Source organism: Polypterus senegalus, chromosome 1 (genome assembly GCF_016835505.1).
Source record: "Polypterus senegalus isolate Bchr_013 chromosome 1, ASM1683550v1, whole genome shotgun sequence".
NCBI lineage: Eukaryota > Metazoa > Chordata > Cladistia > Polypteriformes > Polypteridae > Polypterus > Polypterus senegalus.
In genome coordinates, this window is record NC_053154.1 from 190,674,489 (window position 1) to 190,688,212 (window position 13,724).

The window sequence follows — 13,724 nt, forward strand, 5'->3', positions numbered from 1 at the left end:
GCTGGTGTTTTGAGTTGTGGATTCAGATTTGCTTTACTGATGCCGTCTCTTGTGCCTTTTTAGTAACTAGGCTAGAAGCTAGGCTACTGTCAGAAGCATATCAGGGCCTATATTTGAACCTAAGCCAGTCTTCTTTTCATTCACATTTGTCATGACTAAGTCAAAGATGTTAAAACAAAGATTGGTAATGGCAGTATGTTAACTATGCATTTAGAAGGAAAACCTAAACTGTAGCCAGAATTATCCTAACCAAGAGTGCTCAAAGACTTTTTCTTATGAAATCTTTATATTTCTACAAAGTTTGGACTTTACATGTATCCATATCTCCTAAAATTGGATGATACACCCTAGCAACCACAAAACATCACAATGACAAGATATACAAAATATTATCATCAATGACTACTAGTAGCACAAAATGATGTCATCCATGAAAAAAGTAATCTTGCTACACGGAGACAAAATGATGTCACTGAAACAATAGTAAACATTATAAATACAGTATATTATATAAAAGAAAAACAGAATGTTATTTGCTCAGTCCTGACAACATCACACTAGCCACATTTCCATTGCAGTTATACACAAAATAGAAGCAACACTTCTAAAAAGTTGACAAAACACAAATGGCAATTGCCTGTGTTTCAATTGAGTGATTTTATGCAAATAAAGTTAGTTTTATCACCTGAAATTAAAAATGGTGATGTGATGGGTGTTGGGTCTATTATATCGATTGCATCTACAGTCACCATTTTTGTTTTTAACTGGAGGCAATAAGAGTGAGTGAATACAATAAAGGGAAGGCAAACTCACAATACTTGGCAGGGGCCACTTACAGTATTAGGGATTTCTTTGAAATTGTTCACAGTGATTTTACTGAGGTGCTGTAGGTACAAAATTTTAGGATGAGCAGCTCAACATTCATGGAGTTATGCAGCGCAATATACCCTCTTGTGTCCCCTGCTATAGCATACACGAAGGAGCCAGTCCTGACCGAGAAGCGCATAGCCATAGTACTTTATAAACTGGCTACCTTTGTTGAGTACAGGGTTGTTGTTGAGACTTTTGGTGTGGGCAAAACCACCGCTCAGAGGTGTGTATATGGGGTGTTGTCAGGCAATGTGTTCCAATCTAACAAGAAAATAAATCACTTTACCTGATGTAGAAGAGGCATGGCAGATTTCGCAGTGCAATTACGAGGCACACAAAATACCTCACATATCCCTATTTGTGCACAAAGTGAAGGGTATTGGGATTATGTTAACGGAAAAATCTGGACATCTATTGTTCTGCAGGTGGTCATTGACAAACAGATTAATAATCAGGGATATTTGTGTTGGGTCACCCAGTAGTGCTCATGATGCTGCTAAAATCAAAATATTACATTTTCCCAGGTATTTGAAAATTTATGCCATGACATGTGACCTTAAATGTCACACATGAGCGATTAGGAGACATCTAAAGGGCCTGAATAATAATAAATCCATGCCTGACTAGGGGGTGGTGAGGTGCACTAATTGACTCTCTTCCAGTTCCGGCACTGCCAATGATGTGACTTCCGGTCCTGGCACTGCCAATGATGTTACTGCCAGTTCTGGCTCTGATGACATCACTTCCTCCACTTGTTTTTAAAAGCTGCCATTTTACAGCAGCAATTAAATTTTGACCAATTTATCTCTTTGCAGCCAGGATATAATATACGGGTGGCTGCCCCAAACCTTCTCATGTCTCATCGTGATTTTTGTGACAATAAGAGAAAAGTGTTTCCATCGCATTTTTGAGAATAATTGCTTTATCAAATTGCCTGAAAAACCGCCTCAAGTGAGTGTATAAACTTTTTTAATATGAGAGTTTTCTTGAAATTCATGTGTTTTCATTATCCATTTGTTTCACAATTTCAAAATGCACATTAAGGAGATTAATGGAAATGTGACTATTGTAGCAAGCCCAACCTTGCCTCTAATTTGGTGTTTTTGGGTCTCAGAAGGTTGCTGTTTTGGGGACATAGCACGCTGTTTGCCTTAAAAAGTGTAGGTATTTTTATTTGGTTGTGAGTTTAGAAAGATGTTTCAACACACCCAGTTCCATTATACTCTCACATTTCTTAACTCACAACAGAATAGGAGTACAGACCAATTATATGACTCTAATCTATTGCTTTTTGTCTTAAAGATTTTGTCTTTATTCAATTATTTAGTTACTATAATGATTGAGTTAACTTGACTTGCTATCATTTGGAAAATTCTAGTTTATATACCCATAGAAAAGAATACAACTATGGCAATAGTTACTCTTTATCTGTAACATCAGTTATAATATAATATATAATATAATAAATCCTCAGCGACTAAGTAGATTATATTACATAAATGATGTTTCATATGCATCCTCAGAGATTAAGTACTATTTCTTAGTGTGTGCTTCAGAATAAAACCCCAGGGGCTAGGCAGCTTAACTTAACATGTGTTACATTTAATTCAAAGCTTAGTTATTAAAGAATGTTCACTGAATTGGAATATTCATAGTATGAACCTCAGATGTTGAGTTCCAGTGTGTATCCACAGTAAGAGGAGCTTTACCTTTTCAGCAGTAATTACAATGATAGCAGGAAGATAACCAGTGCAAGAATTGACAATTTAGAAAGGTAAACTCAGTTATACACATTAACAAAATAGGATGAAGTTATAAAAATGATAATTTTTTTATTCTGTATGTAAAGCAACTTTGGGTTTGTGAAAGGTGCTCTGTAAATACAACTTATTATTATAGAATAAAAAAATACTAGAAATGCATTCTGGAAGACAGAAATGCTTATGTTCTCATTGTAAGTACTTTTGAAAATTATCCTTTTATACCCTGAAAACCTAAAGTTAGTTAAAAATCAAAACTCCTCCAATGGGACAGTGTGTGGCCATAAAATCTTCAAAAAAAGTTAATACCAGTTCCAGAAATACAAACAGAGAGGGAAACAGGATGACACTTCAGATGTCATAAAACCCAGTTTTACTCCTGAAAAAGCAAACTTGAGGTCTGCTTCATTATTATGCATAATTATAGAAATAATTTTCAGAGATATAATAACAGAAACAACCCCTTCTGAAAAAATCCCAAAAAGATTCACCATAAGATTAGCATTAATTTAAGACCAAACATGCCCATGAAAATTTTACACATGTTATGGAAACTCTTAAGTTAACTCCAATGAACGATGAAGATGTAAAACTGGTTGAATGTTCATTTGATTGACTGCTGGAAGACTTTCAATTGCTATGATCTTAGGAAGAATGTCCATCTTATCCAGAAGTAAAACAATTCTCACACCATAAAAGAAACTCTTTCTTTCCTGTAGAAAAACAGACATTTACTGCTGATACAAATGTAATTTCCTTATGACACATGCTCTGATTTCCTACAAAATCTGGACTAGGACTTTTGTAATATATAATATCTGAAATGATTGAAGATTAATGATATTAAGGCAGTGTTTTTAAAGGAAAGATGCATTCATCCCTGACAAACGATCTGATTTCCCAGAACTACAGCATCACTGTATGTATATATATTGTGAAAGAAACAGCTGGACACACAACAAAGGTTTGGGGCAGCCACATGTATAGTTTCCCTGGCTGCAAAAAGCTTTAAAGTAGCGTGCAATGTGTACAGGTTAGAGCCCAAAACAGAACTGTTTAAGTATGGAGCATGAGCAGTTTTTATAGGTGGTTCACAGGAAGTGACACCCTTGGGGCCGGGACTGGAAGGATTTCTCATGTTTGGTCTGCGGAGAGAAAAGAGAGATGTTTAGTGCACCCCGCCGCCCACTGGCCTAGTATGGAATTGTTGTTTCCTGATCCCGTTGGTTGACTCCCAAGTGCATGTGTTTGACAATATATTAAATGGACTTGCTTAGGATTGCACAAAGAGACTTATGTGGAAAAATGAACTTGGAAATGATGTTCAACAGGTAGTTGAATGGATTTTCACAATGGCTTATTAACAAGCAAGCTGTTAGGTGGATTGGTATGTCTAAATTGTCACACTGTGAATAATTGTGACACAGCTGGATTGGCATCCCTTCCCAGTTGGGTTCAACTGGAAATGTTATTGTTCTGTATTGCATAAATGGCATTAAAAATTGCTGGACAACAATGACCAGATGACATTAAAAATAATGTTTTAATACAATACCTCAATACATGTCAATTTCAACTTGGATACCAAGCTGATATGAAGCTTTATTTTAAAAAGCACCTTTCGTAAGTAACAATCCCTCTAAGTATTTAATAACTACATTTATTTCTATACCACATTTTTACACAAAGAAGGTAGTGCAAAGTGCTTTTCAAGATTTTAAAAAATTGCAAGAAATGGAAAACAAATAAATAGATAAGAATATGAATGAATAATGGCATATCAAGAACAACACATGAGAATAAATCAATACACACTTGCATAACACAGATAGATACACAAGTAAATACTGAAGTGTAGTCCTTATTTATGGATTTGTTTTCAAGTCTCTATTGATAGTAAGTCCAATGCTTTGTTCAGATGCCTGAAAGGACAGAAAAAAATTAAACAAACTCTGTGTGTGAGATTCTAGAGAAAAAAAAAAAAATATGTATAGGGGTTCCAAGGCCAAACTCTGCATTTTACCAAACATTACCATGCTATGGTAGTTCTGCATTGTTTTTTAAACTTTGTTGACGACAGTTGGAGTATCTGCTTTCATTCTAGCAGATGACATAATAGAACTTAAAAAGCAGATACCATTATAGAATAAGAATCAAAAAAGAAAGAATTGAAAGAAAACATAAAAAAAGACATTAAATCTCAATCAACGCTTGGTTTGTAAAGCGGCTTTCATAACCCCTATACAAACTAAATACTGTACAAAAAATGCATTATTGAACAAGATCAAAGATGACCAAATCAATCTGTCATTGGTTTTTTTTGTCACCTTTCCAAAATGACTCTCAGTTCTCATTCTAAAAGGGTTCAAATTCTTTATTGTAGTTAATATTTACAAGTACAGTAAAGTCAGTCACTCAGGCACACACTATTCTATATAGCTGCTCAAGGACAGCAATTTGCAATTAAAAAAATCACACTGCAGTGCTGTACAAATGAAGGAAATAAACAAAAGTAAAAGCAGTCAAATAATTACATTTCATATCATGACTGTCATTGCTATCAGTGGAACAACATAGCTTAAAATATAAAACGAATGAAAGGAATAATTAATTTAAAATAACACAAAGGTATGCCACTCATTCAGAGCCTTTACTATATAGAACCAAATCCTTTACACAGCAGTTTATATTTTTATCCATTTACTTTCTGAACTTCTTTTTCCCATTCTACATTTTCATGTGGCCACAGTCTATCTGGCAATATAGAGCATGAGGGCAACGACCAGCTCTTGGCAAGACACCCATCCATCTCTTTGCACATTCTCTCACATACTTAGCTAGAGACATGAAAAAACACACCCAAATGCCTATAGGATTTGGGGAGAAATCAGAGGACATGGAGAAAACCCATGTGAGCTTAGGATGGATGTGCCGTTTCCAGAGAGACAATGACCAAACCAGCTTTTGAGCCCAGGTCTCTGGAGTTATGCAACAGCAGCTCTAATAACTGCACCATTGTGCTTCTCAGTTCACAGAAAAGAGCTACTTAGCCGAAAACACAAAAAGTAACTTTCCTTGTTGAAAACGTGTGAACTCGAGGCAACAGTATTTACTTGAGACTATAATATTGTAGGAATTTCAGAGTTATAGCTAACCAAGAGTGACAGAGAGAAATATAATATTATTGGCTACACATTCCTGAGGAAAGATAGATAAGGAAGTAAAGGGGTGGTGTGTGGTGCTATATGTGAAAAATATTCAGACCCACATCTTCAAAATGGAAGAAGGAATCACTGTGGGTTAAACTAGTAAGGAAGAAAGGCAGAAATCTAGTTATTGGAGCTTGCTACAGGCTGCAAACTTATGATATGTTGGATAATAACATAATTTAATCAAATAAGACAGATGTACAACAAAGAAGACAGTGGTTATGGGTGCTTTTAACTTTCCTATTGGGAATATTAAAGGGGAAACTGAAATGGTGCAGATGGCAAATGACAATTTTTTCACCCAGTTTGTCTCAAACCTAACCTGTCTAGATCTCATCTTTTCAAACAAAAACTCAGAGTAACAAGAAAAGAAGTTACTGATACTTTAAGTAATAGTGATCAAAACATGGTAAAATTTGAGATAATCTTTGAAAACACACAAATGTAGACCAAAATGAAATCCTTATAACTTGACAAAACCAGACTTTATGGGGATGAGGAAGTGTCTACAAAACATCAATTGGGAAAGCAAAAACTCAGCAACTGTAAATAACAGTGTCACTTTAAAGATCTTCTGATTCAGGCTAAAAATAAGTTTATTCTGTAAAGAACTAAAACAAAAAGAATAAAGAATTGGCCAAGATGTATAAATAGGAGTATTATTTAAAAAGTGAAACTGAAAAGATCACGGTTCAGGAAAATTAAGAAAATGCAAGGTAAATCAGATATTGAGGAATTCCGGAAACTACAGCAAGTGATCAGAAAAAACATTCAAAATATCAAAAGAGAAAGTGAAATAAAAATTATGTGGGGACCTAATCCGAGTATGTAAAATCCTCAAATGCATTGATAAAGTAGATCCAGCAACATTCTTTCAGCTTAAGGGTGAATCACATACTCAGAGACATCTGAGGAAATTAGGGAAAGTGCATTTAGGACTTAAGTCAAGATGCACTTCTTTACACAAACAGCTGTGGGACTTTGAAACAAACTACTGAGACATGTAGCTGAAGCAGAAAACTTGAGAACCTTTAAGAAAATTTGAATGAAATATCAGGTCAGCTCAGCTATTAGCTAAACAAACCAGCTTGATGGACTGTATGGTCTCCTCTTGTTTGTCACATTTCTTTATGTTCATATGTTCTAAATGTATTCATTAGCAATTAAGAATAAAATAATATTATTTGGCAGGTACTCTATATATATATATATATATATATATATATATATATATATATATATATATATATATATATATATATATATATATATATATATATATATATATATATATATATATATATATATATATATATATGTTCTGGAGTACATGATGATGTCGCTTCCGGTCCAGATGACATCACCTCTGGCTCTGGTCCCCAGTGACGTCACGTCCTGTCTCGGCCTTTAAAGCTTCCATCTTTACAGCCTTAAATCAGTTCTTTGGACTCTAATCTGTGAACAACTCACAACAAATTACCCATTTACAGCCAGGGCATAATATATGGGTGGCTGCCCCAAACCTTTTTGATGTCTCTGGTTCTTTCTAATGACAATATATAACAATAATATGATATATATATATAATAATATAATAAATTTTAATAAAAGGGAGCCCTTGTGCAAACTCACCACACCTTGAACAAAACACTGTGTGCAAAAAGCTAATGGAAATATCTCCTTCATTATACAAAAATAGTTTGTTCTTATGACAGTGGCGTAGTCGGCAGGATGGAAGAATTCCAGAAGAAACAGGGACAGGACCTAAAGTCTAATCAGGTGGGAGAGGACAGGGGCCGAGTTTCCAACTGGGGGGTTCGTTCTGTAGTTCGGAAAGATCCAGTGCAGGCTCCATTCCCAATACATATAACCGGGGCAAACAAAGAAACAAGGGGGAGGGGTGTATGGGAGGGACCAACAGGAGTATATCTACCTTTCCCTCACAAGCTGGAGTCTGTTCTGAAGTCCCTGGATCTGTGGACATGCAAAATATACTGGAATGAGGAGGTGAAGGGAGAAAGTCAGTGCACCTCATCACCCCCTGGTCTGGTGTGGAACTGCCATTATTCAGGCCCTTTAGCTGCCTCCCAATCGTACATGTGTGACTAGCCCAAACGACGACCCATCAGGTCGGATGGCCCTGACCAAGAGGTTGTGAACTCGAGAAAGTACATCGTCGTTGGCATGGAGATAGCCCTTACGATGAATAAGCTAAAGGTTATACGGTTGAAGGTCAAGAAACCACCTGGTGACCCACGGATTTGAATTCTTGTGTAGGGCCATCCACTGTAGGGGTGCATGATCCGTAACAAGAGTAAATTCACGGCCCAAGAGGTAGTACCTCAACTGCATAATCACCCATTTAATTGCAAGGGCTTCCCTTTCCACTGCTGATGCACTTTCTAGAGTTCACGACCTCTCAATCTTAGCAGCCCAACCCAATGGGTCTGAGCTGAAGGGGGGGCCATGTCACACACGTGAGATTGGGAGGCAGCTGTCTCAATCCTCTGCAGACTATCCATGGGAAATCCTGCACCAATGATGATGTCACTTCCGGCTCCGGCGCCAATAATGATGTTAATTCCTGGTTCTGGTGTGTATGATAATGTCACGTCCTGATGACGTCACTTCCTGTCTCAGCCTTTAAAGCTGCCATCTTTACAGCCTTAAATCAGTTCTGTTTTGGACGGTTACCTGTGAACAACTCACAACAAATTATCCATTTGCAGCCAGGGCATATTATCCAGGTGGCTGCCCCAAACCTTTTCGATGTCTCTGATTTGTTCTTATGATGATATATATTGAGAATAATATATACTGTATTTATAATATAATATATGTATGTAATAATATCATATATTTTAATAAAAGGGAGCCCTTGTGCCCAGTTTTCTCTACACCTGGAACAACACACTGTGTGCAAAAAACTAATGGAAATGTCTCCTTCATAATACAAAAATAACTGGAGGGAAGGACAAGCAAAAATGAGTACAAATAAACAGAACTTTGACAACAAAGCCTGCTATCCAGACAGCTACACACACTGCTTGGCATCCAAGCTTTTGCGTAGTGTACTAACAGCCTGCTATCAGTAGCATCAGTTACAGAATCACATTTTCCTAGTAATGATTAGGACCTTTAAACTTGTTTTTGACCTTGTGGTTTTGGGTACATTTAGTTGCTGGCTTTCTTTTAGACTTTTTGCCCTGAGTCCTTTGCCTGTTTTTTGACAATTCTTTATTTTTCCACACTATAGTTTAATGTTGGTCATCTCCTGATTGTCATGCTCATTTTCTCAGTTTTATTGATCTGACTAGTCTCTCCATAACCAAATAGCCTGCATTACCTGATGCATGATCCTGTTTGCCTTTTAGCAACTAAGATGTGTTGCCACCTCTTGTTTAACACCCTTGTCTTTACTACAAGGAAGAGTTGAATGTGTGCTTACTTGCTTACAGTAACTCTAGGGGAGTATTATATGCTTCCATTCAGCTGCTTCTTCGCTCTTTCTCTCCAAGTCATGCAGGGCATACACAGGTCGTATTACCCCTCTGTGTTTCTACTCTAACATAGAGTAAGTGGGATGCTATAAGTGTGTTTCTCTTTTCTCCCATTGATGCTGTCTGTAGAAATTTACTTAGCCTTATGCTATGCTAGTGTTGCCCTTGCCTGTGGTAATTCTTTTCCAGTTGAGTAACTTTCCACAATATCAATCAATCTTTTTCACACAGTGAGCGTTTACAATGTGCTTTATGAAGAAATTCATATCACGGTACAAGATCAGTTAAAGGAAACATTTAATGACAAATTAGGTGATCCATCGTTCTTTAATACAGCACATTTCATAAAACACAGTGCAGTATAGAATAACACCACCTGACAATCACAGATTAATAGATAAAGAAAGCACAGATAAGACAAGTAAGAAAATGTTTCAAAGCAGGATGTAGTATGGTTGAAAAAGTATCCATCCATCCATCCTACACATTCATTCATTCATTTTCCATTGTGCTTATCCAGGTCCAAGTTTATGCTCATGCTAACAGCAATAGGCACAAGATATCGACCAAGGGGACTGCCAGCCTATAACAGTGCACCCTCATAACTAATCCCAGAGTCACATATAGTGGGCCAATATAGTAACCTAACTATCAGATCTTTGGGATGGAGTAATTAACGATGATGTTGGACTAGAGCAGCAGTTCTCAAACTGTGGGGCGCGCCCCCCTGGGGGGGCCGAAGCTATACAAGGGGGGCGTTGAATAAATGAACAAGACATCAAAATTATTTTTTTATTTAATTGCTGCTGCTTTTATAGTCACGTATTTTCAATTCAGAAAGTTCGAGACGTATCGGTATCTGTCGTGAACATTCGGGTAACAGTAGATCAGGTGATAATGTGGCGAGAGTGCACCACATTGGCAATGTAGCCAATATTGCCAAATTGAGTTACATAATTTACTGCATATTGGGTTATTTTCATGATACAACTAATAGCGGTATAATATTTGTCAGGTGAAAATACGTTCATTTTGCGCAGATTGACTTCATCGGTGTCCTCGTTTATGAGATTTTTAAAAATTAAAACATATTTAATTGTTTCTTTACATAAAAAAATAATTAAATAAGAATAAATAATTTATTCTTTGTTTTTGGGATTAGAATTACTACCAAAAACCACACAGTTATTAAAGCACTTTAAAAAAAAAATTGCAAATATTTCAACAAAGTTAGCCAAACACATGCAAATCATATGGAAGTAAAAATGATAGGATACCGGACACCACACAAGTATCATACCTTTGTTAGTTGTATCATGGGTTATTCTCATCTATCTTATATTATGCAGGGGGCACAGAATTATTCCAAGTAGAAAAGGGGGGTGCGAAATACAAAAGTTTGAGAACCGCTGGACTAGAGTGTATAACATATGCATAACAGTAGATATTGAAAACACAGAGGATCAAAGTAGGCATATTTTCTCTATATCTATTTCACTCACATTTTTTTCCACCAACAGAACAACATTATCTCCATTTCATGCTTTAAGCTTTTATTTATAAAATTACAAAAAGAAAAGCAGGGATCCAATCTGTATGAACCTACATTACTATTGGCATACAGATTTATTCTTCCACAGGCAGATTATAGTGAGTCAAGTTGGGGATCATGCACTGGTACACTACGTTGCCAAGCCCACTACACAACGAAACAACTCGGGATCCCGGTTTGCAGTACACCAGGCAGACATGTGGTTGAGTCCCACCCTCTGGAAATGACCCTCTATCTGCCAAAGCCAGGTGTTACATCGGCAACCCCTTGGCCTGGTCCAGCCAATCGGGTCCCCAACAAAGTCGGATCACCCTTGGGGAAATGTGCCACATGGCCGTAGTGCCGTAATTGATGCTCTCTCACAATGCAGTGCCTCATTCGGGACTCCATGGGCAACCGCTCATTCGACACAAAGTCAAACCAACGGTACCCAAGGATTATCCGGAGAGACACAGTGCCAAAGGAGTCCAGTCTTCGTCTCAGGTCACTGGATAGCGTCCATGTCTTGCAACCATATAGCAAGACAGGAAGCACCAGGACTCTAAAGACTTGGACCTTCGTCCTTTTGCATAGATATCGGGAGCGCCACACACCAGTGACCTCATGACTCCCCCCCCATGCTCTCCCAATCCATCTGCTGACTTAGTAGGAATAGTCACCACAGAAATGAATGTCACTGCCAAGGTAAGTAAACCTCTCAAAAAGGTCAACACTCTCCGCAAACAGACACACTGCTGATGGTTGTGCCCAAGAGGTCATTAAAGTCCAGGATCTTGTTTTTTATCCAGGACACTCGCAAGCCCAGACACTCAGTCTCTCAAGCGCCCTGATCAGAGCCTCCATTGACTCCGCAAAGATCGCAGCATCATCAGCAAAGTCAAGATCCGTGAAACTTTCTTCAGCAACAGATGGCCCACAGCCACTGGATCCCATGACCTTGCCCAACACCCAGTCCATACAAGCACTGAACAGAGTAGGAGCAAGAACACACCCCTGACAAACCCTAGAATCAACTGGGAAAAAACATGGAGGTTCTGCCTCCACTCTGCACAATACTCACAATACCAGTGTACAGGCCAGCCTTGATATTCAGTAACCTCAAAGGGATCCCCCGAATCCTCAGGATGTCCCACAGGGCAGCTCAATCAACTGAGTTGAACACTTTGCGAAAATCAACAAAGGCTGCAAAGAAACTCTAGAAAAATTATAGTGAAGAATGTATAAATTTCCACTGTAGGCAGTATAAGACATGCAAGTGTCACACGTCGTGCTATGACACATCCAAGCAAACACTGTGTTACTGCTATTCTGCAGAAGCAATGGTCCACAGAATGTGAAGTAGAGAATAAAATGGGAACGTCACAAATTAATGGAGACATGCCTGGCCAGAGCAGAGAGAAGTTAGCACACAGATATTTATGTGTTGTCTGGTCCACTATCGTCTTTCACTGGCTTTAGGTTTAAATGGAAAGGAGCTGAACTATTGGAGCTAAGATACGTATGGCAAAGTCTTAAGGAACAATGGACTCAAATCTGATAATTCCAGCTTTGAAATGATCCCTAGCCAAACTAAAATAGTTTTAAAACAATGCCAGATATGCTCTGCACCGGCATTAAGGAAAACAGCAAATTGTGTTGAACTTTTATGTGAAGCCATTGTCTCCTTTGATTTTGTACCTGGTAGATTTTGTGCAGCTTGGCCAATACACTGTTGACACAGCTGCAAAATACAACAGATTTGATGTATCCATCATATTGCACCATTGCACCACCACGTGTGTCATGAACTAGGAGATCCTAAGCACAAAACTCATAGAAACTATTGCAAAAAGTTTCATAGCCAGAAGGATTTGTCAACATTTAGCCTAAAGCTAAAAGGGGCAAACAAAGACTCTTTATAAATAAAAGATTTATTTTGCAAAAAACTGAAAAAATAAGGAAGATCTAAAGATCATAAAAGTCCTGGAAGGAACTGCCTTAAAAAACAAAGGCAAAGCAAGGCAAATAAATCCTTAAAACACAAATCCAGAAGGTGAAGTCAAAACCTGAGCACAGAGTCAAAAAATCCAGAGAATCACAAAAATACAATAATTGCAAGTGAACTTACCAAACCACTAAGCACATTCAATTAACTGCTTGTTTTCTCACCCTTAATAGTGTTGAAGGCAGTCCCTTGATGGAGATGGATAGGTGGTCCCTCCTCTTGTGGAAACACCTACAAAATACATGGAATATAATAGTATAACACACACACACACATTAAATAATACACAAAACAAATATAAACATAGAATGATGCAAATAATTAACATACATAACAATATTAGTACAAACAAATTAATCAAACATAAGCAAAAAAGACATAAAAAAAATCTGAACACCATACAGGGAGGAATCCTAGCAGACAGGTAACACCATGTGGAAAAAGCACAGGCCTTGAAAGAGACTACAATGAGAGAAATCAGACCCATCATAGCAATACAAGGATGCACAATTACAAATATGGATGGGGAGTTAACAAAAATCTTAATTTCTATTGTGCACCATTCTGTAAACTAATTATGAATTCAATATGGCTTCAAATGTGTTATTCTTTTCAATGATATTGTTTCCAAAATAGAGGAAAAAGTTCTCTGTTTTCTGATCTTCAATTACCAGGATTGAACTTTTAATTGTTATTTGTTCATTTAGGGGAACTGAACCAATTTCATTTGAACTGTCAGAGTATCTCCTGTAACAGGCAGATGTGATCTAAGTGTTTGTGAGAGCAAGCAGTTGCAGGTCTAAAACCAGTCTACTATAGTGAAGAATACTGTCCTTATTGCTGATAGTT